This window comes from Peromyscus californicus, unplaced genomic scaffold, assembly GCF_007827085.1.
Source record: "Peromyscus californicus insignis strain IS unplaced genomic scaffold, ASM782708v3 Scaffold_20__1_contigs__length_68692818, whole genome shotgun sequence".
In the NCBI taxonomy this organism is placed as follows: Eukaryota; Metazoa; Chordata; class Mammalia; order Rodentia; family Cricetidae; genus Peromyscus; species Peromyscus californicus.
Window position 1 is genome coordinate 45,125,434 of NW_026294503.1, and position 24,610 is coordinate 45,150,043.

At 52.8% G+C, this 24,610-nt stretch overlaps 1 protein-coding gene across 1 annotated transcript in view; it reads left to right on the plus strand.

Moving 5' to 3' along the window:
- The first annotated feature begins 17,011 nt into the window (after positions 1-17,011).
- Positions 17,012-24,610, plus strand: part of Cacna1i (calcium voltage-gated channel subunit alpha1 I) — a 116,619-nt gene continuing 109,020 nt past the window's right edge. The window contains 1 exon segment of the mRNA XM_052748386.1: positions 17,012-17,216. The gene's annotated coding sequence lies outside the window, so the exon portion shown is untranslated.

Here is a 24,610-nt window from a genome sequence, read left to right on the forward strand (position 1 = left end):
GGGGGTCTGATGTCCTTCTGACACTTTTTTAGCCTTTTCCAGGCCTTTATGGGCATTGCATTCACACACACATACACACGGATACACATTAAGATAAAATAGCCAGACGGTTGTGGCACATGCCTTTAATCCCAGCACTCGGGAGGCAGAGGTAGGCGGATCTCTGTGAGTTCGAGGCCAGCCTGGGCTACAGAGTGAATTCCAGGATAGCCAGGATTACACAGAGAAACCCTGTCTCAAAAAAAAAAAGGAACTCTATTGCATGCTCAGCAAGTGAAGGGCTGTATGTGACTCCAGGGCTCTCGATGGCTTGGGTGGCACTCACCATCTGCAGTAGGACCCTAGGTCAGCCGCCCCATTCAAGGTCTGGGCTGGGCAGGGGTAATACATGTGGCCACCATTGCCGCTTCCTTCTCCCTTCCTCCTCCCTTTCCTCTCTCTTCTTGTTTTGTTTTGTTTTTTTGAGACAGAGTCTCACCATATAGCTCTGATTAGTCTCCAACTCATGGTGATCCTTCTGCCTCAGCCCCCTGAGTTCTGGAATTACAGCTGTGCATCACCATATTCAGCTCCATGACTCCTTTTCAACATCTTTCGATTTAGGGAGTCAGGAAGAAGATGTGGACAGTTTCTTTGGAGATCTGGGGTTGGACAGTGACCCAGGTAGGGTCAAAGGTGGGCCTCTAAAGGCCCAGCTCTGCCACCGAGTTGCTTTGTGACTTCAGCAGGTGTTTTCTCTTCCTGGGTCTTAGTGGTCCTGGGGGAAAATGGGCAGGTTTCTACTCCTGCTAGACTGCATGACTACTGAGAGGTCACAGAGCGCTCAGATGCTGAAGGCAGAGTGGGTGGAGTCTGGACTCTGGGCATGTCATCTCACTGTGGAGTCCTGGGTCAATCTTTCCTTTACTATGTGCCTCAGTGTTCCCATCTGAGCAGTGGGGATGTCCTGCATCCTCCAGGTAGGGTACAAGTGATCTGTGGAGTGTCGCCAAAGGCTTGGAGAGGGGAAAGTTGGGAATGGGTTGAATCTGGTCCTCAGTGGGCTCTGGGTGGGGGATTCTGGGTCCCATAGGGGGTGTTGCAGGGAGTGCCCAGGCTCTTCCAGCCTCAGCCTTTCCTTCTAATTATGTCTCTATTAAAATGCAAATATCCTACAATGCCAGGAATGGAGGCCTTGTTGTCATAGCAACTAGGGGAGAGGAGACTGGTCTCCATCTTCCCTCTTCACATCCTTTCAGAACAAATTGGGGCCTGCCTGGAAGTACCTCTCCTCCCTGCTCATCACCCAAGGCTTAGGGTCTCCTGCCCTAAGGTAGATTTCAGGGACATGGATATGGGCAATCCTGCACAAACCACCTCCCTTTCTCAGCCTCACTTTCCCCTTTTGTGACAGGGATGACTAAACCTGTTTTGAGGAGTTGTCTTGAACTCTGACTCCATGCTGAGCCATCATAGAAATGGCCTGCCTCCAGATGCCCTTCCAGGTACCCAGGAAGCTGTGGTCAAGCCAGGGGCCCCAAAGATGGTGTGGGAGTGACTGTCAATGCCTTCTTCAGGCCAAAACCCTATTCATACTCATCCTGTAGCCATTTAACTTGACAATGTTTTTCCCTCGCAAAGGGGGCACATAGATATAAAAAAGGGTGGAGTCAGTCGGGCGGTGGTGGAACACGCCTTTAATGGTGGTGCATGCCTTTGATCCCAGCTCTTGGAAAGTAGAGGCAGGTGGATCTCTGTGAGTTCGAGGCCAGCCTGGTTTACAGATCGAGTTCCAGGACAGCCAGGGCTACACAGAGAAACTCTATCTTGAAAAACAAAAACACGCCGGGTGGTGGTGGCACACGCCTTTAATCCCAGCACTCGGGAGGAAGAGCCAGGCGGATCTCTGTGAGTTCGAGGCCATCCTGGGCTACCAAGTGAGTTCCAGGAGAGGCGCAAAGCTACATAGAGAAGCCCTGTCTCGAAAAACAAAAAAAACAAAACAAAACAAAACAAAAAAACCCCCAAAAACAAAACAAAAACAAAAAACCCACAAAAACAAACAACAAAAAAGAAAAACAAACAAACAAACAAACAAAAACAGGGTGGAGTTGTTCACTGCAGTTCTGAAAACCAAGGAAGAATAAAGAGAAGGAACTTTAGGAAGGGAAGAGAGCTAGTAAAAGCGGCAGAAAGGGGTGAGCAGCCCCCCACCCCTGCTATTGTGAAACTCAGAGAGGAAGTGTTCTCCACTGTCACAACTGTAATTTATTACTTGATTGTATAACGCCACTCTGTTACTCAGCCTGAAATACATCACCTTCAACTTCCCAGTGCCTCCAGCTCATTCCTGGTCCTCAAATGATTTCTGGCCTTTTATTTTAACTTTTAAAGAAATCCTCTTTAGAAATAGCTGAGCATATGAATTATAAACTAGCAATTATGCCAGAAAGAGAGAGAGAGAGAGAGAGAGAGAGAGAGAGAGAGAGAGAGAGAGAGAGAGAGATGCTCTGTGCAGACCTTGTACATCAACTCCACCCTTCTTACCTGTGTTCCGGTTCTGCCTGCCCCTCCAGGATGGCAGTACCCACAGGGCTCCTGCCTATCTTGTTCTTCACTGAATGGTGTCTGGTCAATGCCCTACTGTGTGCCCATCACTACTGTTGAATGAATTTAGCTTACGAAAAATGTGTTGAATAGCTACTATGTTCCAGAAACTGTTTGAAATGCTGGGAAGCCAGCATGAGGTGGGTTGAGGAGGCCAGATAACAGTGTGGACAAAGATGGCAACTCCCAGGGAGGAACTGGGGTGTAGACTCGGGCAGATGGTCAGGAGGAACAGGCTGGGAGACGGGAGTGTTCCTTAGCTGTGTGGCTGTGATCTGTCATGGGAGACGGCCTTAATACAGCCCCTTTCCTTCAGCTGGGATGTTGTCAGCCCTTAGTGCTGTCCTTGAGAGGTGTCTAGGCTGCAGCTGGGCACCTTGGTAGCCTCTGTCCAGGAGAGAACTTTGAGATGGCCACTCTCCTGGGCCTGAGATTGGATGTCAGCAGGAGCTTGTCAGAGGGTTCTGAACACCTCCATCTAACCCCTCTCCTGGAAAATGGGCCCCAAGAGGCTATGGAGTCCATGGACTCTGGGGTCTCATGGTTTCCATGACAGTTTAGACCTCTCACTGACCCCCAATAATCTGTCCTGGACATGTCTTCCTGTGTCCCTACAATGGGACTAATTGTGCACCCCCTCATGCCTGCCTCCTCTCCTCCATCTCACCGAAGTAAGAAATGGGTCTGTTCTCCACATTCCCACCCCTCAACTGTGCTGTCAGACTTGTCCGTCCAACTTCCTGGTTACTTTCAACACTCCCTCCTGCCCAGGCTTCTTTTCTGTTTTTTTGAGACAGGGTTTCTCTGTGTAGCCCTGTCTATCCTGGAACTCACTCTGTAGACCAGGCTGGCCTCAAACTCAGAGATCTGCTTGCCTCTGCCTCCCGAATGCTGGGAGACCCACCTGGGGAGATGGAGCCTGCAGGCTCCTTCTACCTGTCCAGCTGATGGCCCTCAGATTTCCTTAGGGTCTCTGCCATCTTCTTTCCTGCCCTAGGTGGACACCCCCACGAGCCTGAGGCTGCACAGCCTGACGGGACTCACTGGTCCTGAGGCATGCAGAATGTGACTTGGCTTTGGTCCCGAGAGTGTTCCCTGATCTACCTCACTCCTCCCTTATCTATGATAAGTGGTCTCTTCTACTGTCCTGAGTCTGGCTGCTGGCTCCCCTCCTCTTCCCTGGATACCAGCCCTGGAGGTGGATGCAAGGATTAAATGAATAGATTCTCATGCCTTCTGAAGGGAGCTCTTTGGCCTTCTGTGCTGTGGGAGTCAGTTTTCTATTACTATAACAAATACTCAAGCTGATCAAATTAAGAAGAAGAAAGGTTTCATTTATATCATAGTTTTAGAGACTTTGCTCCATGACCAGGGGCCCTGTGGTGGCATTACATCATAGCAGGAGTGTGTGGTGGAGCAAAACCATTTACCTCACGGCTGGGTCAGACAGACAGACAGACAGACAGACAGACAGGGGGTAATAATCGGGCAAGTGCCATGAACCCCTTCAAATAGATGACTTCCTACTAGATCCCATCCCCAAAAGACCTGTCACCTCTCAAAAGTGCCACACTGGGAACAGTCTCTAGGGGAACACTCTCGACCCAAACTCTAGCCATGCCCATGCATTCAGTGTCTTCCTCTGATGTCTTCACTCTCATTGGATTCTGGGATACTGTGCCTGGCCATCTGGTGATGTGGAGAGGGTGCACTGCACCTATTCCATACAGGGGAGAGGCTAAGGCATGAGAGTCATACTGGGTGTGAGTACAAGCTCAGCTGTGTCCCTGAGGGATGCCTTGCTTCCTGAACCAGGTCCCCTTCTCCTCCTCCTTGGCTTTTTTTTCTTTTTAAAAATTATTTATTTATTTTTGTTTTATGTGCATTAGTGTTTTGCCTGTATGTATGTCTCTGTGAGGGTGTTGGATTCCCTGGAACTGGAGTTACAGACAGTTGTGAGCTGCCATGTGGGTGCTGGGAATTGAACCTGGGTCTTCTGGAAGAGCAGCCAGTGCTCTTATCCACTGAGCCGTCTCTCCAGGCTCCTTTTTTATTTTTGTTTTTTAAAGTCAGGGTTTTCTCTGTGTAACATCCCTGGCTCTCCTGGAACTCACTCTGTAGCCCAGGCTGGCCTCCAACACAGAGATCCACCAGCTTCTGCCTCCCGAGTCCTGGGATTAAAGATATGTGCTACCATACCTGCCTGGTCCAGGTCCCTTTCTTTAGAACTGGGTCATCCTTATCCCTTTGCAGAGTTCTGGGGTCTCATTGTTCCTGTTTGGAGGGCCTTTTGGTAGGTGATTTGCCTCATTGGGCTTTGGCTCCTCTTCTTCAAGGTGGGCAGGGTGCTATGAGGATGAAATGAGCTCATATGTAAAAAGGGCTTAGAAAAGCCCTAGAACATTCTAAAAGTCCGGGCATTACATAGTGCCATCACTACCATCACCATCCTCATCACTAATGTTTTTGTTATGTGAAATTTGCATATATGCATATCCTTCTAGAAGGTTCATGGGCCTGTTGGTGCTGGTCCTTAGACTAGACACGTCCTGGACTTCTTGACAGATGCTGTGGGTGTCAGAGGCTCCCACCGAAGTGGATCCTGTACTCGGGGGCTTCTAGCCAGGAGGACAACTTTGGAGATCTAGGTCTACCTCTTTCCTGTCCTGTGACCTTGGACAAGTCCTGTCTTCTGAGCCGCAGATTCCTCGTTTGTAACAGCAGATGGTAAAGGCTAGAGGTAGAGCTCAGTTGGCAGAGTGCTTGCCTAGCATCCAAGAAGTTCTTGGTCAGATCCTGGTACCACACAACCTGGGTGTGAGGGGACACGTGTGATCTCAGCACTGGGTGTGATGGACACGTGTGATCTCAGCATTGGGTGTGAGGGGACACATGTGTAATCTCATCATCGGGGAAGTGGAGGCATGAGGATTAAAATTTCAAGGTCATTCTTGGGCACAGAGTTCAAGGTCAGTCTGGGCTACATGAGACCCAGTTTTAGAAAAAAAATGAAACAAAGCCAAGTGTGGTGGAGCACACCTTTAATTCCTGTACTCAGGAGGCAGAGGCAGGTGGATCTCTGTGTTGGAGGCCAGCCTGGTCTGCAGAGTGAGTTCAGGACCGCCAGGACTACACAGAGAAACCCTGTCTTGAAAAATGAAACAAAACAGAACAAAACACCCACCCACCCACCCAAACAAACAAACAAACAAACAAATCCCCCCAAACCAAAACGAAGTAAATAAAAAGTAGGTGGTAGCAGGTTGAAGAAAACACCCAATAAATGTCAGTGGGGATGGTGCTGGCACCTGGCAAAACAGGTCTTAGCCAGTCCCAGCTGTGTGCAGATGCTGTGCTTTTCATAACAGCTGAGGGGAGTTGCTTCCCTTGCTGCCCCTCGACCTCTGCAAGCTGCCTCCCTGGCTCTCTCCAGCACCTTGCAGGGCAGGCAAGGGATCCACAGTGGAAGAGACCAATACCTCCCCCCACCCTTCCCCTCAAACCGAGGAAGAAATCCTCCCTCCCTCTTGGGAACTATTGAGCGTTCCTCAGACTCCAGCTAGCAGCTCCTTGGAGACCCAGATGAATTAAAGATGTAATTAAATTAGGAATCGTTCAGTATTTGGAGGCTAGGATCCTCTGTCAGGTGGGGTGGTGGAAGAAAAAAAGATGGAGCTATCTTCCAGCTGGGTCCAAAGATTCTCTCCCGGGTGTGTGGGCTGGCCAGACCTGGCTCAAGGACCTAAGAGGGAATGTTGCATACCCCTTTCTTCTGCCTCTTCCTCTTCTTCCTCTGCCTCCTCCTTTTTATTCTCCAAAAGATCTCCTCACACTCATGGGTAGCCTTAGGGTGCCTACTAGGTCCCACTCACTCTACAGACAACCTTGTACATGGCTCTCCCTTGCTCAGTCTCAGTGTTCTCATCTGCAAAATGGGACAAAAAGGGAGAGGAAGAGTCCACTATGTTTTTCTTAATGTGGCTTAAAGCAGTACATTTCCGGGCTATGAATATAGTGTACTCAGTTGGCGGAGTGCTTGCTTAGTATGCATGGAGCCCCGTATTGGATTGTCAGTACTGCACAATCCAGCCCTGGTGGCACATATCTGTAATGCAGAGAGAGGCAGGGGGATCAGAAACCTAACACCATCTTTGGCTATACAGAGAGTTCCAGGCTGGCTTAGGCTACATGAGACACTGCCTCAAAAAAAAAAAAAAAAAAGTTCTAAGTTTCTAGCTAAAAACTTGGACTTCCCCCAGGTCCACCAGCAATGCCTTTCTTACTTGAGAACCTGCAGGGCGGCCTCAGTTAGTCCTGGAAAGGAAGGCAATGGATCAGGCCAGGTAATCTTCGTGCCAGCTGTGGGGCTCTGAGGTGACTATGGTGTTTCTGCTTTCCATCAGCTGGGCCTTGAAAGAGAAAGGGGAGAGAGAGAGAGAGAGAGAGAGAGAGAGAGAGAGAGAGAGAGAGAGGACAGAAGGCTCCTCTGCTGTGGGGAAGAACTCTGCAGAGGCCTGGAGGCTGGAGAGTAACTGAGCCACTGGGGGGCAGGTGTGGGTCAGGGAGCGAGGCCCAGAGTGCAGCTTGTGATGGAGAGGGAGGGACTAACACCTCTCTGCTTCCCAGAGGAAAACAACATTTTCGAAGCTGTCAGCTCTGCGATGGCGCTGTCAAGAGTACATGAAACAACGGCACACCTGGGAAACGGAAGTCACGCTTCTGTTTGTTCCGTGACAGTGTGAAAACTCACAACCTTTTCCTCGAGAAGGGTAACAAGAACACAGGTACCAGAAGCGCTCCTGTTCAACTCTGAGGCTGAGGATGTTACTTCAAGCCTGCCCACCCTGCCCTCCGGCCTCCATCCGTTCGTGGGTGTCAACAGCTTTGTGGAGCTGGGCTCATAGACTCTCATCTGGCTCAGCTGGCTCCATCTGTCAGCTCTCTCCTTGAAAGTCTATGGCTTCCTTACGCTCCTGTCCTTTGTCACTTCTCTGCTTTCCTGTGGCCACAGTCTCTTCCCTGAGTCCAAGATTGCGGAAATGACTGCCATCCTGGGCTGGAAGAGCAGCGCAGGATCAGCACCACGGACAGCGACGCACACACACACAGCCTGGCTGGTCCGAGGCAGAGGGCCTTGAACACTCACCCTGGAAATCAGGGTGTAGGGTAGGCCTGGGTCTGATAATCCTCAGGGAGCTGCCTGGGAGCCAGAGGTGGGCATTTGCAATGGAACTGACTGTTTTCAAGACTCCTGATCACCTATTCCAAACTCCAATTGAGACCTTGTGTCTGTTTGTGCAGCCTCCGCCTGCCTGCTCTTGGTGATACAGATACCCCAGGCCCTTGTCCCTTCTCCTGCAGAGAGATTCTGGTCTGGCAGCCTTGGAGACTTTGGCCTGGAGCATCTACTTCATGCTGAATGACCTTGGGCAAGCATTGCATCCTCCCACCCAACCTTCTGGCTTTAGAAAGAGGCGGCTTGCACCATGTTTATTTCTGAGTGTAAAGCCAAACCCCACGGTCAGCTCTTACCAGCTGATACCCTGGAGGGGAGAGCTGTGGGTGAGGGTTGATGTGGTCAGTGGCCTCAGGAGGCAGGGCCTGTGTGTGTGTGTGTGTGTGTGTGTGTGTGTGTGTGTGTGTTGGAGGGAGGGGGTGAGGGCAGGAGGAGAACACAAGGAACTGCTGGACCAGAACAGAAGAACCCCTCAGCCTGTATATTTAGCTTGTGAAGGTATATAAACAGAAAACTGGAGCCGGCTCAGCGCTCCCCCCAAGCGTGAGTCATCCCTGCTCTGCAGCTAAAGTTAGGCTCCAATCACAGCGCCCTCCGGCTCCCTCCTCTTCCTCCTCCCGGCTGCCTCCTATCGCCTTATCTTTCCCCTCTCTCCTCTCCCATCCTTCGACCATAATCTCTCCTCTCTGTTCTGCTGAACTTGCTCATTTCCCCGACCAGCCAAGCCTCTCCCCCTCCCCACCCTTTCCTCGATTCTCTTCATCACGCTTCTCTCTGTCTCCCTTTTCCCTCTGTCTCTCACCGTGGACAGCTCTCCCTTCGTGAGCGCAGTTGGGGAAGGGTACATTTGCGCCTGTGTCTGTGTGAGTGTGAACTTAATAACACGCATGTGTCTGTGTGTACTTGAGAGGTATGTGAATGCGTCTGTGTGAATTTGTGTCTCACCAAGAGTGCATTTAATAGGAACATATCTGTTTGAGTATACGTGTGATGGTCTGTGTGAATGTGTGTGTGTGTGTGTGTGTGTGTGTGTGTGTGTGTGTGTGTGTGTGCGCACAGACAGGGATGTGAAGACTGTTGGTATCTGCATATCTTCTCCTTTGGGAAGGATGGCTCTGTGTTCTAGAAGTGACTGTTCTGGGTCAAGCACTGGACAAGCTTGAAGTTTTCTCTGGAGGGTCAGGGCACAGGAGGACCCATGGGCTTCTGTGACTTGTAGGCTCCAGGTCATATGGGTCTAGGCAGGCTGGAGAGAGTGGAGTGGACATGAACTTGACTTTTGGACCTTATTCTCATACCTCACACTTCCTGCTGAGTGAACTTGGTCCAGTTTTTTTCCCCCCTTGCTCTGCATCTGTCAGGGGTGTGTGATAGTTCCATTTACCTCTCCAGCCTGGGTGTGTGTGGGTACCTGGGTGGCAGTGAGGACATACTGGCCACCTGGAACATGTGAGGCCCCTCATCTGGCTTCTGCTCCAGTGTGGGATGGTCCATGTTGATTCCCCACTGCTTACATAGAATTTACACTGACTTTTTAAAAAAAATTATTTATGTAATTTTATTTAATGTGCATTGGTGTGAGGGTGTCAGAGCTCCTGGAACTGGAGTTACAGATAGTTGTGATGCCCTGTGGGTTCTGGGAATTGAACCTGGGTCCTCTGGGATAGCAGCCAGTGCTCTTAACCACTGAGCCCTCTCTCTAGCCCATACACTGACTTTCAAACAGAGTCAGCAACCAGGTTCCCTTCCAGCAGGGCTCGCCTTCCTAGCCTGAGGATGAGGATGCTCACTGGAGCTTGCGAAGCACATCCTGCAAACTGCTCTTCAGGAAGCTGCCCAGAGCACCTGAGGGTGCGCATGGCCTCCTCCAGGCATTGCTTGTCTTCTGTCCCTTTCTATCCCCTTATGTCAGCCTGTGTGTGCCTCTGTGATTCCTGGAAAGGTCTCAGGGAAGGTGTGCGTGGGGGTGGGGGTGAAGGCGTGGTGAGACAGGTCTGTGGCTGTCTCAGAATGGAGGGCGGGGCAATACCTCAGTTGGTCAAGGTTATCTGTGGTAGGGGTCCCTTGACAAGTACCTAAGAGCAGGGGTGTGTGTGTGTGTGTGTGTGTGTGTGTGTGTGTGTGTGTGTGTGTGTGTAGATGACATACATGCTCTCCTCAGCCATTCTCTTCGCAGGAGTCAGGGCCTTTGTTAAAACATCAGAGTCTCACTGGTGTTTCGACCACTGTATTTCAAATGACAACCTCGGGACCGGGGGTGTGGCTCAGTGGTGGAGTACATGCTTAGCATGCATGAGGCTCCAACTGAACACTTAGTAATTAAAACATAAAAGAGGACAGCCCTGTCTTCACTTCCTGTCTCGTCCCCTGGTTTTATTTTCCCTACAGGCTGGTCACCATCTGACTTACTGGGTGTTTATCATCTGTAGTTTCTAACCCCTCACTTATTTTTCTCTTTTTTTCCCTTTTAACTCCTTCATTAAGGTATATGCTCCCCTTATAAAAACCTATTTAGTCCCATGGTGACCCATCACTCCCTCCTTGCTGATCATTGCTCATTCACTCATTCATTCATTCATGCATTCATTTATTCGGTCGGCAGACCTCCAAGCGGTGACTCTAGGCTGAGCTCTGGCCCTAACAGACAAGCAAGCCCTCCTTGTAGGTCTTGAGCCTGGTAAGGTATGGTAGAGGCCGGCCAGCAAGGCAGAGTGGGGGTCTGGAGCCAGGAAGACTCTGATGGTCAGAGCTTGGCTAAGGCTGTGTCAGAGCAGGGCCAAGGGAAACAAGGTGGAAGGAAGCCTCAAGCATGGCTTTTACTATCCACCATGAGACCAGAGCTGGAGAGTTGGCTCAGTGGTTAACCGCACTGGCTACTCTTCCAGAGGACCTGGGTTCCATTCCTAGCACCCACATGGCAGCTCACAACTGGCTGTCACTCTCCAGTCCTGGGGGATCCAACACCCTCTTCTGGCCTCTGCAGTGGCCTCTGTGGGCACTACATGCACACGGTGCACAGATGTACATTCAAGCAAACAGTCGTACACATAAAATAGAAAAGACAGAAATCTTAAAGCAAAGCATCCTTGATGAGAGACTTTCAGGAACCCCCGGAGGCTGGGTGATGGCCACCCTGTTTCTGAGCAAAGCCTGCAGGCCTACAGTGCCCAGCAGAACTGTCAAGGGGGACAAGCTGCAGGACTGGGGGTCAGGGCTTACGTTCTGGCGATCACGACAATGGCCAGCCCTGGACCTGTTCCCACCCACACTGCACTGCACTGTCTCTCTTTTATGGTGGCGTTGGAGGCAGCTTCCTGGAGGTCTAATTGATGGAGCCAGCCCTTGTCCATCCAGGATAAAAGGGAGAGTTGCCAGTTCTATTATTCTTGCTTTAAGCAGCAGGAGCCGTGGAGAAAACAGAGAGGAGCCGCACGTTGGTGTGTGAGACTTACACACGCAGCCCCAGGACAGGGAGAGCAAGCCAGGCCAAGGCGGAGCCAAGGAGACGGACAAAGAGGTAGAGAAAAGCGGGGATTGCTCTGCACCTGTCTTCCCAGAGCGATCTTTCATCTTACCACACCACGGCAAGCCTGAGGCTTCATCAGTCCTGCCCTTTTCCCTCTCCTCTCCTGTGGTGTCTTTGGCTCTTCAGGCCCGAACAACTCCTGCTGTTACCTTACTGGGATGACCTTCCTCTACTCAGATGAGCCCATCCAGGCCAAGATGTCATTCTGCCTGCTGTGACACCCCCCCCCCCCCCCAACATCTAGGGCTCCACGCTCTCTTCTGCAAATGTATATTCAGGTTGTATAGACATGGCTGTCTCCCTGCTGCATCTTTGTGTACCGGGTACCTGGCATGCGGCAGGTATTCAAGACACAGTATTGAGTGACCAGTTGGCTTGTCATAGGGCATCTCTCCACTTCTTCTGCTGTTTTATTTCTTAAGTTTTTTTGAATAACATTTTAAGTGTGTGTGTGTGTGTGTGTGTGTGTGTGTAACTTGTGGGAACTGGTTCTCTCTTTCCACTATGTGGGTTCCAGGAACTGAACTCAGGCATCAGCTGAGTCATCTGACCAGCCTTCCCTCTCCACTTCTTTATCGATAAATAAGTCTGGAAATGACTTCTACAGGGTAGTATTCGAGAAAGGCGAACAGAGGCCGGGGAATGTGCCTAGGTACACAAAGCTCTGAGTTCAGTCCCCCAGTACGGCAGAAACCCCTACGTGGTGTCTACGCCTGTCATCCCAGCTCTCTGCTGGCAGAGGTAGGAGAATCTTAAGTTCAAGGTTATCCTCAGCTACAAAGCAAATCTGAGGCCAGCCTGAGCTACTTGAAACTGTCTTGAAAAGAAAAGAGAGAGGCACCCAGCCAATATTGAGTGCCTACTGTATGCTGGAGCCTGGGATAGTGTGAGGCAAATAGGAACAGTCTGCCAACTGTCAAGTGCAGTTTGCGGGGGATGGCTGGTGTTTTGGCCTGGGTGGGGGTCGGACAGTCCTTCCTGTCACTCTTCTCCCCCTTGCCAGTGGCAGGTGCTGGGTACCAGGTAGCCGTTTCAGATGTGTCCAGACTGAGTGTTTCAGACCTCATTCCAGCAAGCTTCTAGGCCATCAGCTCTCATGTCTGGCTGAATGTCAGGTGTTTCCTACCCAGCAGGACCTGAGCGAGGTCCTTTACAGCTCCCCTCTCCCGCTTGCTCTCTGCCCCTTCTGTCTTGCATCTCAAGGAGGTATGAGAAGGATCCCCCTTCCCATACCTGCACACACTCACCCTTGTTCACCCCGGCACAGAATCCAGTTTTTGCTGCTCATTAGCCATGTGACCCCGGGCCATTCATTTAATTTTGATGGGCTCTGGCTCTCCCCGTCATATGTGGAGGTTCCCAACCCTGTCACCTTGGGCCATGGGGGTGGGGTTAAGTGGATTAAAGAAGCAAGTGGGTACCTGCCAGAGGAGAGGAGGCATCCCCTCCTCCTTAGCTGGGTGAGCCAACTGCACCCCACCTTCTCTGGGCCCTGCCTTTCGCTCTTTGCTTCTGCTGGCTGGGCCATTTGGAGGTGGCATACACTGTCTGACCCACCCAGAGCTGTTCTTGGCCGTATCAGCTTGGAGGGGACTCTTAGAAATCCCCACTAGACAGACCCTTGTGGAAAGGAACAACACTGTATCTACATAAATAGTCTCATCGGGAGCTTTGAAGTCCTGAGGCCCTTTGGGGTTCTCTTGGGGCACCTCCCTCTCCTTCTTATAATCTCTTCTCTGTCTTCATTTCCTCCTCTACCCTAAACAGTGGATTCCGAGGCCTCCAGGGCCTCTGTGGGCCCCATGAGGTGTCAGTTCAGCCTGTCCATCCTGTATGGGAAGCAAGTCCCTCCCTCCCTCCCTCTCTCCCCCCTCCCTCCCTCCCTTCCTCCCTTCCTCCCTCCCTTCCTCCCTTCCTCCCTCCCCTCGCCTTCCCTTCCTCCCTCTAGCTCAAACCTCTAGCTCCAAACCTCCTCCATGTTTCCTGGAGTCAGCACTTCCAGCTTTTCCTTTTGAAGTGTCCTCTACCCTGGCGCAGACCCAGAACCCAGTAGGAGCTTTGGGAAGGTTGAAGTTCAGTTTCCACTGTGAATGTCTTCCCGCCTCTGTCTCCTGCAATGGGCTGCTCCCAGGGTCTTGCTAGTGGGCCCCAGGGCTCCTGTCTGGATCTTGCTCTTAGATGTCAGGGTACATCTCTGTTTGGAGGATAACTGAGGGCGATGATGGGGGCTGGGCAATGCCAATCAGGGCACCCCCCTTCACACTGATACCCGTTGGGCCAGGAGTCTTCCCTTCTTTAGCTGCCAAAGCCGCTCTTGGCTTGGAGTCCTGGAAAGCTTGGCTATGGAAGTTTTTGAGTTTTTAAAAAATGTTGTTACATTTTTATTTGTCTATTTAATGTGTGCGTGTGTGTGTGTGCGTGTGTGTGTGTGTGTGTGTGTGTGTGTGTGTGTGTGTGTGTGTGTGTGTAGAGGTCAGAGGACAGCCCTTGAGAATTGGTGCCCCCTTCCACCATATGGGTCCTGGGGACCGAACTCAGGTTGTCAGAATTGGCAGCAAGTGCCTTAACCTGCTGAGACATCTTGCTGGCCTGTTTCTTCAGTGCTTTGAATTTAGAATTCTAGTTAAGAGCAGATGCTCCAAATTTGAGTTCCAGCTCTGCCACTTAGTTATGTGCCCTCCAAGATGTCACCTGATCTCTCTGTGCCAATTGACCCTCGTCTGTAAAATAGAAGCAAGGATTTTACAAGATTGTGGCAAGGATTAAAAGTGTTAGCACTTGCCAGGGCCTCCCATCAGAGCCAGGCACGGATAGATTAAACGATCTATGAATATCTGAGAGACAAATCAGCATGATTGTGAAGATATTGAAATATCTATCTCCATGCCCTTATGATCTTTAAGTCCAGAAAGGACCTAATTTTAGATCCTAGGGTCAGAATTCTTCCCCAGCTTCCTCCAGCCCCAGCAATAGATGACTGTCTGGTTATTGCAACTGTAAGAAAGTTCTCCAACAGGGTGACTCTGTTTGTGTGTGTGTGTGTGTGTGTGTGTGTGTGTGTGTGTGTGTGTGTGTGTGTATACTCTGTCCAGTGGCACTAGAACAATGAACAAGCTAGGCATTGCCCCTGGGAGCCAGCTTGTGCAGAAGCAATGGGGAGCCCGCTGGCTGTCAGGTGGGTATGTTGGAGGACCCCCGGTCGTCATCTACTTCACCCACCTCCTGGCAGGACTTGGCAGGCTCAGTTCCCAGGGCATGGTGGGGCCTAATGAGTGTGTGCGGCTGATGCAGCCTTCTGCAAATACCAGGCACAATATAAATAGCAATAATGAATAAATGAAGCTCCCGCAGCCAGGGAGGCCTCTGAGAGGGACCGCCCCAGCCTTGCTTCTTGTGGAGACAGGAGTTGCACTCCCAGCCTGCACTAGGTCGATGGCGCCTCTTACTCCCACTTCCATCCTGGCTGCTATTTGAATTCTCTATGTCTCTAGGATCCGCTCACTGTCCCGGGGATGTAGTAGGATAGGCTGGATGGATTGGAGATCAGAGGTGCCAAGAGAAACAAAGGAATTGCCCAGAAGGAAGTGAGGTGTACATCACCCTAGGGAATGCAATCTAGGGCTGGGTAGCCCTTCAGGAGGTTGTACTAAGGGCCTAGACCCTCAGCTTATTACCTGGTGGGTTCTCTAAGTCCCTGGGAGCCTCTGGAGTATGACAACAGTGTTGTTAGGAGAGAACAGCCATGATTTTCTTCCCACCCTGAAGTCTTTCATTCTCTGTGCCCTGGTCTTTTCTGCTGTGTATCCTGCTGGCCGGGGCTGGGCATCCTGCCCTCACCACCTACTCCTGCCTCAGTGTCTTTCTTCTCCCTTACCGCATCACCCATCTCTCCTCCCGACTCGGTCTTGCATAGCCTCCGAGGCCCAGTTCATGTGTCTCACCTTTGACGAGCCATCCTTGGAATCCACGATGATCTGAAGCCCTCCCATCCACCTTGGGGCTGCTCTCTGGTTGGTTCAGTTCACGCTGCAGAACGACCCCTAGCTTTGTGTGCACCTACAGGACTCTCCATTAGAGAACAACTGGTCCCCGGGGCAGACGCTGTATCTTTCCTGGAGCTCCATCCTGGTGAAGAAACCCTGCCATACTCCCTCCACGGAAGTCGGAAGGGCTGAGCACGGTGGTGGTGGGGAGCTGGTTAGTTAGTTGTTATTTTTGTTAACTGGACACAAACTAGAGTCACCTGAGAAGAGGGACGCTCAGTTGAGGAACTGCCTCCTTAGATCGGCCTGTGGACATATCTATGGGGTATTTTCTTGATTAACGGTTGCCTACTGTGGTACTACCCCTGGGCAAGTGGTCCTGGGTTGTATAAGAAAGCAAGCTAAGCAAGCCACCAGGAGCAAGCCAGTAAGCAGCATTCTTCCACGGCCTCTGGTTCAGCTCCCTCCTCCAGGTTCCTACCTTCCCTTCATGATCAACGTGGAAGCCAAATAAATCCTTTCTTCCCCAAGTTGCTGTTGGTTAGCGTTCCTCCCAGCAGTGGAAAGCTAACTAAGACAAGTGGACAGTGGGTATGGACTGGGGAGCACCCAATTCGTGTACGGGGTGGCTGCTTCCCAGATGAGTGACCTCTGGCTTCACACTTATCTCTGGTCTCAGTTTTGTTGACAGTGAAAATGAGGTGTTATGTCACCGTGTCAGGAAAACAAGCATTTGATTGGTATTTGGCAGGATCTTGATGCCTTATTTTGCATATATATATGTGAACCAATAAAAGGGGATTTTACTATGTAGCCTGGAACTGGCTTTGCGGACCAAGGCTGGTCTCGAACTTACAGAGATCCTCCTGCCTCTGCTGGAATTAAAGGCGTGCAACACCACTACTGGTGGTCTTTGAGTCAATCTTGAAGGGCAGGAAGAAGAGGGGCCGGAACGCGAAGCTTGGTGGGAACTTGAGTCTCTGAGGGACCTTTGAAGACCTGTGAGGCTGAGTTCCACCGCTAAGCTGGTCACTGGGTAGTGGAGCAAGCACCCCAACGGGAAGCCCAGTGAGAATCTGAGGTGTGACAGGACCAATAAACACTCGGCACCTGGGCCGCTCATTCATAGGGTCTCCCGTTTTTTTACGCATGACGCAGCCCAGTGCCAAAGGGGTCAGGACCCTCTCCAGGGGTGCGACCCTAAATTGTCGGGAGGTGGCAGCACTCCCGGGGGCTCCCGCCCCTCCGGAGGGGGCTCACTCGCCGCCGCCGTCACTCAGTCTGTCGCCCGCACGCCTCCCCCTCCAGCATCCCAAGCCTGCAGCTTTCCCCGAAGACATTTGGTGTCAGTATAAGGACGGCTTTTCCTCGCACGCGGCGCGGCTCGGTCTCGCCGCCGCCGCACGTCCCCGCACCGCCCGGGCGCTCCGGCTCCTCCGCAGCCCCCGCCGAGCGCAGCCCCCTTGCGCCTCGAGTACGGGCCGGGGGCGCGAGCGGCGCCGGAACCGGGGACCCAGGCGGCCCGACCCCGCGCCCCGCCGCGCCCGCCGCCCCGCACCTGCCCCGCCGCGGCCCCGCGCCCCCGCCCCCGGCCCGGAGCGCCGCGCGCCCGCCTCCCGCCGCGCGCTCCAACTCCGCGCGGCTAGCCGCTCGTCCGCGCCGCCCGCCCGGAGCCGCGGCGACCCGCCCGCCATGGCCCGCGCCCCCGGGCCCGCCACCCTGCGCGCGCCGCCCCCCTCGCCCCGGGGGCGCAGCTGATCCCGGAATCCGAGGCGTGGAGCCGGCGGGGCGCGGGGGTCCCTCTCCACGCCGGCTTCGGGGACACGCGTCACCCCCCACATCTCTGCCCGGGACGACCCAGCTGCCCGGCCACGTCCATGCCAAGGTAGGTGAGGCAGTGGATGGAGGTGGAAGGGTAGAAAAGGCTGAGCCCCCTGGTCGTTTTCTTGGCGCGTCGGGCTTTTTCTTTCTAGAGACGTTTATTTATTTATTTATTATTTCTGGGGACTGATCCCCCTGCCCCCATCTGCCAGCGCGTGCCCATCAGGTGGGCGCCACATCTTGTGCTTGGGGGTGGGGACCCTGCATTGGGAGGAAGGACAGGGAACTTTGACCGGGCCCCTCTCCAAGGCCACGAAAGTTCTCTTGGTGCCAATACTGAAGCCCAAAGCCGGCTGAACCAGCGCTGCAGAAATTTATTCAACAAGTCAGGCTGCTGGCGGGGGCCGGGGCTGTCTGTCTGTCCGTCCTGCTGTCCCTCTGCTGCTGCGGCTCTGCGACCAGCTGGATCAGAGCTGGTGCCAGTGTCCGGCAGGGCTGAGCTGGGAGCGTTAGCTAGGGAGGGAGAACCGCGGCAGGACTGAGTGCGAGAACCCCAGGCAGGGTTTAACTTTCCTCCAGGCCGGGTGGCGCAGGGCCCCTCCTTGGCCAGTACCCTGGGTGCCCACCCAGGTCGCGCTGCATGAAGCCAGGTCGGGTTGGAGCGGGCACTCCAGGGGCCAAGAGGAGTCCTCAGCTGCCAGAGAAATGGTTATATAATGAGCGTTTGTGTTGATTGAGGTTTAATTGTCTGTTGAGTGGTGTGTGTGGGGTGAAAGGGGCAAGAGGGCTTGGCAGGGGGTGGGTAGGTCTCTTTTGGGGGAGGTCATGATGCCCGGGGGAGGGGGGCTCAGGATAGGCCCAGCTGAGACAGCCACCAGCTCCTGTGCTGTGTCCTTTCTCGGCAGGATCGTAGGCTGTGGATGAGATTGGGGTCCGAGGAGAGACCCCTGAGATGTGTTCTGGCCTTTGGAATCTGTTTTGGGTTGTATGCGTGTGTGTGTGTGTGTGTGTGTGTGTGTGTGTGTGTGTGTGTGTGTGTGTGTGTATGAGATACAGAAAGAGGGAGGGAGGGAGGGAGAGAGCGAGCAAGCACCCGAGCTTGAGCTCAAGCCTGTCTGTGTCTGCGTGCTGACAGGGTCTGAACCGCATGTGAACAGTGTCCTAGGCTGGAGGGCTCAGGCTGGCCTGAGCTATCTGTCAATCCTTTGCCTCACTGCCTGAGGGATTTGTCCCTGCAGACTCTGCCACTGCCTGGAGGATCTGATGCCACACAGAAAAGGGTCCAGGGTCCAGGGTGGAGGGGAGGGGATTTGATGAGGGAGTTCAGGTCTGTCTTCTCCCTGTCCTTTCTCACGAAGCGGGAACCACTGCTTGAATTAGCATCCCCATTCAGCTCCAAGGACTCATTCAAAACTCTTGTCCACCCCTCAGGACAAACTTTCTGTTTGAGCTCCAAGTCCCTGGGGCTGGGCAATGGTGATCCCAGGCAAGAGGTGTTGGCGGGTGAGAGTTCAGGATGGGATAGGGAGATAGTGAGATGGAAACCAAGCTTGGGGCAGCAGGCTAGGGGTGAATGCAGAGACAGGAAGAGGATATCCTCGGGACACTCTGCTGGCCTGGCACTGAACTGGAGAACCTTCCATACCCTCGAAGGCTTGGGCCTCATCGTACTTTGTCCTGCAGGATCCATTCTGACTGTTCAGAGCTGTGCCAGCCAGAGGGAGGCTCTTCAAGCAGCCAGATCAGCTTGGGGGGGGAGGGGCTGAAAGCCTGTCTGGAGACCTCTTTCCCTTGACTAAAGTTCTTTATCCTCCTTACCTGAGTTTCTATCTAGCCTCCTTGCCTGTCTCCTCCACGTCTGTCTCTTATATCAGTAGCTCCTGCTAGGCTGGGCCAGAGAGGGTATCTTCTAAGCCCGCCAGAGGGCGCCAGGAAGTCTTCATCCCCGCTGGTTGACTCCCCTTGACCTTGGGCAGGTGGGTGGGGTTTTGCTGTTGGAACCTCCCGCTCACTCATCCACTCTAGCTGGTTCTAGACCTGGCCCTGGAGGGCCCTGCCTATCACCCATTGAGACTGGGGCGCGGTTACAGCAAGTACCATCCTGAAGCCAGAGCCTGAAGCTTCTGAACTCAGAGACCTGCTCTGAGCCTGAGCACACAATCTGGCCACCTCTGCCTCCCTGTCCCCAGTCCCTTCATCATAACCCCCATTACCTGCCCAATTCCATTGTTCACCCCACACCCCAGGTGCAGCTCCCAGGGCAGACTCTGGGCCCTACCCTCCCCCCACCCACAGAGATGCGCTCCCACCCCCAGCAGCTCGGAGCTCGTTGTCAAGGCTGGTGTGGTTTCCTGAGCTGTACCGTCTCTCACCCTTGCCTTGCTCTCTGACTCTCCAGCACTGCATCTGGGGTGCTTCAAAACTGTCTGCCAAGAGTGAAAGCTGGGTTGAGGGTGGAGGGCCAGAGGAGGGGAAATCAAGGCCCACTTCCCACCCTTGGCACCTCCGTCTCTTCTCCCTCCTCCTCCCTCTCTCTTTTCCCCACTTCGTCTCTTCCCTCCCGCTCTCCTTTCTGGAGAACATTTCCTTCCCACGTGTTCCCAGAGTGTGCCTTGCATAGTGCCCTCCGTTCACCCCGATGTCCTCCAGAGTGTTAGGCCCCGGCTGGGGCCGTTGACTACACAGATGTGTGGGTGCATGCTCCTGGGTGAACATCTGTAGATCCCTGGTCTGCAGGCCTGTGGGTCCTGAAATCTGAAAGATGGAGGGCAAGTCTTCCCCGTCCTAAGCTGCCAGCTGGAAACAAGAAGACAATAAACCTGGATTTCTGAGTTATTAAGCACCTACTGAGTGCCAGGCCTGATTCTGGTCTCTAGGACCCAGAGGTGAGAGAAGAGAACAGCCTGGATGGGTCTTCTAGGGGCTTCCATGCTTTGAGGGAGGGTCTGGCTTCCTCGCTGAGGGCACTGTGGAGACGCAGCTGCAAGTCTCCATACCCTCTTGTGCTCTGGGAGTGAGACTCAGGCTGGGCATGACTCATGGGGGTGCAGGACACATGGTCATTGGACACCCTAAGCAGGTGCTGGCAACTTGGGGCTCTTGAACAGGAGAGAGGGAGGAGAAGTGTGTACTGGAGAGTAGAGGGCCCTGGAGCCAGTGTCTCTTTGGGGTTGGAATCAGAAGAGACCTTGGTCTCCAGGGTCCTCCCTGGGCCAGCTGTCCCCTTCTGCTGGCCTTGGCTAATGATGCATCCTGAGACGGACATTTGGGCTCGTGTTCCATCCCCTGCTGTGCAGCCTGACCTACTCAGCACCAAGGCCTGGGTTGAGGCCCGAGTGCCCCCACCCAAGCTTTTATCCCAGCCGTGAAAGGAATAAGCGAGTCTGTGATTGGGGACTCCGAGGGGGCAGGCCACTCAGCATGGCGAGCTCAGCTTGTTGTAATTGGGATAATGCTTCTACCTTAAAGGATTTTTTTTTTTTTGCTAGACTTAGAAGTGTCTCTGCAGTACCTAGCATGGGGCCTCGGAGGGGGAAGCTGTTTTCCTTTCGTTAAGGTACTTTCCAAATCTCGCTCCATTTGTTATCTGCTTTGAGAGGGAGAGAGGCACCATCCTCCGTGTTTTTCACAGGTGGAGATGAAAAGGGAGATAGGGAAGGGATGCTGGGCACAGCCCGGGCTTTGGGACTCCCGGTCCAGTGTTCCTTTTCGTGGGACCCACCTCACTCCCATCAGGGACCGCCCGCACCCCGAGTTGTTAGTTGGAGGGAGACCCAAAGCTCTAATTATTGCAAAGTGAAGAAAGCAATCAGCAGAGACACCTGCTGGGGGACGTGCAAATGGTGGCGATTCAGGTACAGCCTTCCTTGTTCATATTCATCATGAGGCCAAGGGCCACCGAAAACAAACACAATGTCTGGGCCCAGGTGGGCAGGTGCTTTAGCGGGGCAGGGGCCCCTGGCCCACATTTTAACTCCTAACTCACAGATAGGCCTCCCAGTTCTTCCACTAAGTAGTCTTTGACCTTGGGAAAGACCCATTCCTCTCTCCGTGCCTCAGTTTCCTCTTTTCAGGAGACAGCACCTATGCTTGCTGCTCTAGGTTGTGACTAGGTGCCTGGCATGCTGTAAGTGACCACAAACGATGCTGGCTGTGACACTTGCTAGTTGTCCCAGGAGAAGTTGCTGAGCCAGTTCTCTGAGTGTGCTGCAAAGCCCGGAGGAAGGCTAGCTGTTGATTTTAGTTGGGGAGTCAAGAGGAGTTTAGGACGTGGGCAGGCTCAGCTAGCCAGACCAGAGCAAGTTCCATGTGAGTTCGTTCACCTGGGGGCCAAAGGTAAGCCTTTCCCATCTGAGCAACCGCACAGCAACTCAGACGACCTGAGGGGGGCAGTGGAACCCCCTGAGGCATAGGGGCTGGCGTCTGTGTTGTGTTTGGGCTCTAGAGCACCAGTCTGCATGAGAGAGGCCTTACCTGCAGCCTCAGGCAGGTGACCTGCAGCCTCAGTGTGAATCCAGCCCTGTCCCCGCAGAGGACATCGGGTAAGCTCAAGTTAGACCAAGAGGGGTTCTGGGAGTCTGGCGATCTGGAAATTGTCATCTGAGGAATGGTTGAGGGAGCTGGTGACAAGAGGCCTGGGGCAGATGAGGCTCAGGGGTGGGCGGGCTGTCATCGTGCATCTGCAGGGCTGTCATGCGGAAGAGGGAGCAGACAGGGATCTAGGGGCTCGGAGACGATGCCTGCAAGACTCTGGGAGGCAGTCTTCCCAAAGCTTTACTGGATTTCTTGGTGGCCCCCAAATTCAGGCTTTGCCCTGGTTTGTATGTGTGAGGGCTGTGTATCTGTGTGAGGGCCTAAGCATGCATGTATGTGTCTGTGGTCTCTCTCTCTCTCTCTCTCTCTCTCTCTCTCTCTCTCTCTCTCTCTCTCTCTCTCTCTCTCTCTTCTCCTTCCTTCCTTCCTTCCTTCCTTCCTTCCTTCCTTCCTTCCTTCCTTCCTTCCTTCCTTCCTTCCTTCCTTCCTTCTTTTTTTTCTTTTTGGGTTGGTTTTTCAAGACAGGGTTTCTCTGTATATCCCTGGCTGTCCTGGAACTCACTCTATAGATCAGGCTAGCCTTGAACTCAGAGATCTGCCTGCTTCCACCTCCTGAATGCTGGGATTAAAAGGCATGTACCACATCACCTGGTGTGCCTGTGATTTCTGTGTGTATGTGAGTATGTGTCTGTGAGTGTGTGGTGTACTGGTCTTTGTGATCATATGGTGTGTGTGTATCTGGGTATGATTATATGTATATGTTGTGTGTGTCTGTGGGTGCTGCATATCTGTGGTATACATAATGAATATCTGTGCTATGTGTGTGTGATTGTGTGTATGTATCTGCATTTTATGGGGTGTTTGTATGCATTTCTGTGTTACATATTATCCATGTCTGTGGTTGTATGTGAAGATATGTTGTGTGTATGGTATTGTGTATTTGTTCTGTGTGTGACTGTATGTTATACTTGTGAATGCCTGTTGCCAGAGGGTATATTGTGTGTCCACACAGGAGTGTGTCTGAGTGTAACAGTGAGCATGAGACTGTGGGTGTGTATGTATGCTTGGTGCTGTTTGTGTGTGTGATAGTGGGTTGGGCCATTTTAAGGGTTCTGTTTGTTTCCAGAGTCCCCTCTCTGAGAAGATCTGGAGACCATGAAAACCTATGAAACCAGGCACTGTTTTCAGGACTCTAGACTCCCAGGACTGTAGAAATCTGTGGCTGAGGCCACTGTGGAGCATGGGAGAACAGCCTGAGGTCTCACTGTACACAAGCCCTGTGCCTGGTGGGTTACCCCAGCTCACCCCGGCAGCAGCTCTGCCTCAGAGCAACCACGGCCACATTTCATAGTCAGATAGCACCTCCAAGCTGTCATGTGCCAATGTGGGCTGGTGTCAGAGCTGGGACTTGAACACAGGCTGCAATTCTGAGCTCCAAGCCCCGAAACACCACACTGAAGGTTTTCATTCATCAAAGAACTAACTGTTTGCCTCTGGTTCTATTGAGAGCAAGACATCCTGATTTTGAGATTCCTGGACTCTCAAATTCTCTGAATGATTTTATTGTCTGCTTTGTGGTTGTTGACTAAAGAATAAATAGGTTACTTGAGCCCATGAGAAAACACACACACGCACGCACGCACGCACGCACGCACGCATGCACGCACCTCCTAGGGCTGTGAGCTATGGAGACACAAGGACTCCAAGAACTCTAGGTGCTGACTGGGATACTCTGGAAGATAGGTTTCCTGCTGCTTTGGGAGGCTGAGGGTCTTATTTGGACCAGCAGCTTTGTCTCCACTGCCTCTTGACCCAGCCTGTTTTTAGGGCACCCAAGTTGTTGCTGCAATAGTTGGGGTTTTGGACTTGGGAATGGGCAGACTTGATCTGGGATTCATCTTTTCCACCCACTACCCTGTGTCAGCTGGGTGACACTGAACACTGCTGAACTCCTCTGGGTCCTGATCTCTTCTTCCAAAAAGAACAATATTCATGCAGTTGTAAGATTGATAGGGCTTTTGGACATTGCCTAATGGTGATGGTGGTGACAGTGGTGATGGTGGTGATGTTGATAATGGTGATGGTGCTGATGGTAAGTGATGGTGGTGGTGATGGAGATGATGATGATGGTGGTAATGGTGCTGATGTGGATGGTGATGCTGCTGATGTGGTAATGGTGATGATGGTGGTGATGAAGGTGATGGTGGTGATGATGATGGTGATGGCGGTGATGAAGGTGATGGTGATGGTGGTGAAGGTGGTGATGATGATGGTAATGATGGTATTGGTGGTGGTTGTGATGACAATGATTTTGATGGTGGTGGTAACAGTTATAGCAAAGGGAGCATCGGGTTAGCAGCCCTTACGCATGGTACACATGGTCACACGCATGCTCAGACTTTTTTTTTCCCCGTGGCCTTCCATCCACAGCACATCGCTTCTCCACAGGGGCCTGCTGAGAGAGGCAGGAGAAAGGCTGAGCTTTGTAGAGAGAAGTGAGGCTCCAAGGGGCCAGCGGGCTCAGGAACTGGGGTGGTTCCAGACACAGGGGCCTCTCTGTGCTCTCCTCAGGGTTACCCACCACTGCCTGGAAGGATCATGGAGGAAAGAGTGTCAGGATCGGACCCATAGAGCATCAAGAGGGAGGAGCTTTGGGGATGTGGAGGAACTCTGACTCTGAGGCCTGATGGACCTGACTCTGAACCCACTGACATCTTCAGCTAGAGTGTGTCTTTTTGTCTTGGTGAGTCAAGACAGGGTGGAGCTCAGGAGCTCAGCTTCCAGTTCCTCAAGGCCTCCTAGTCATGGCACAGGCGGCCGGGGAAAGGAGTCAGGCCATAGGCGGGAAGGAGGGGATTTTGAGCTAGGTGTAGGAGCTTTAGGAACGGAGAGTGGAGGCTAGGCAGTCACCAGGGAGCAGGTTAG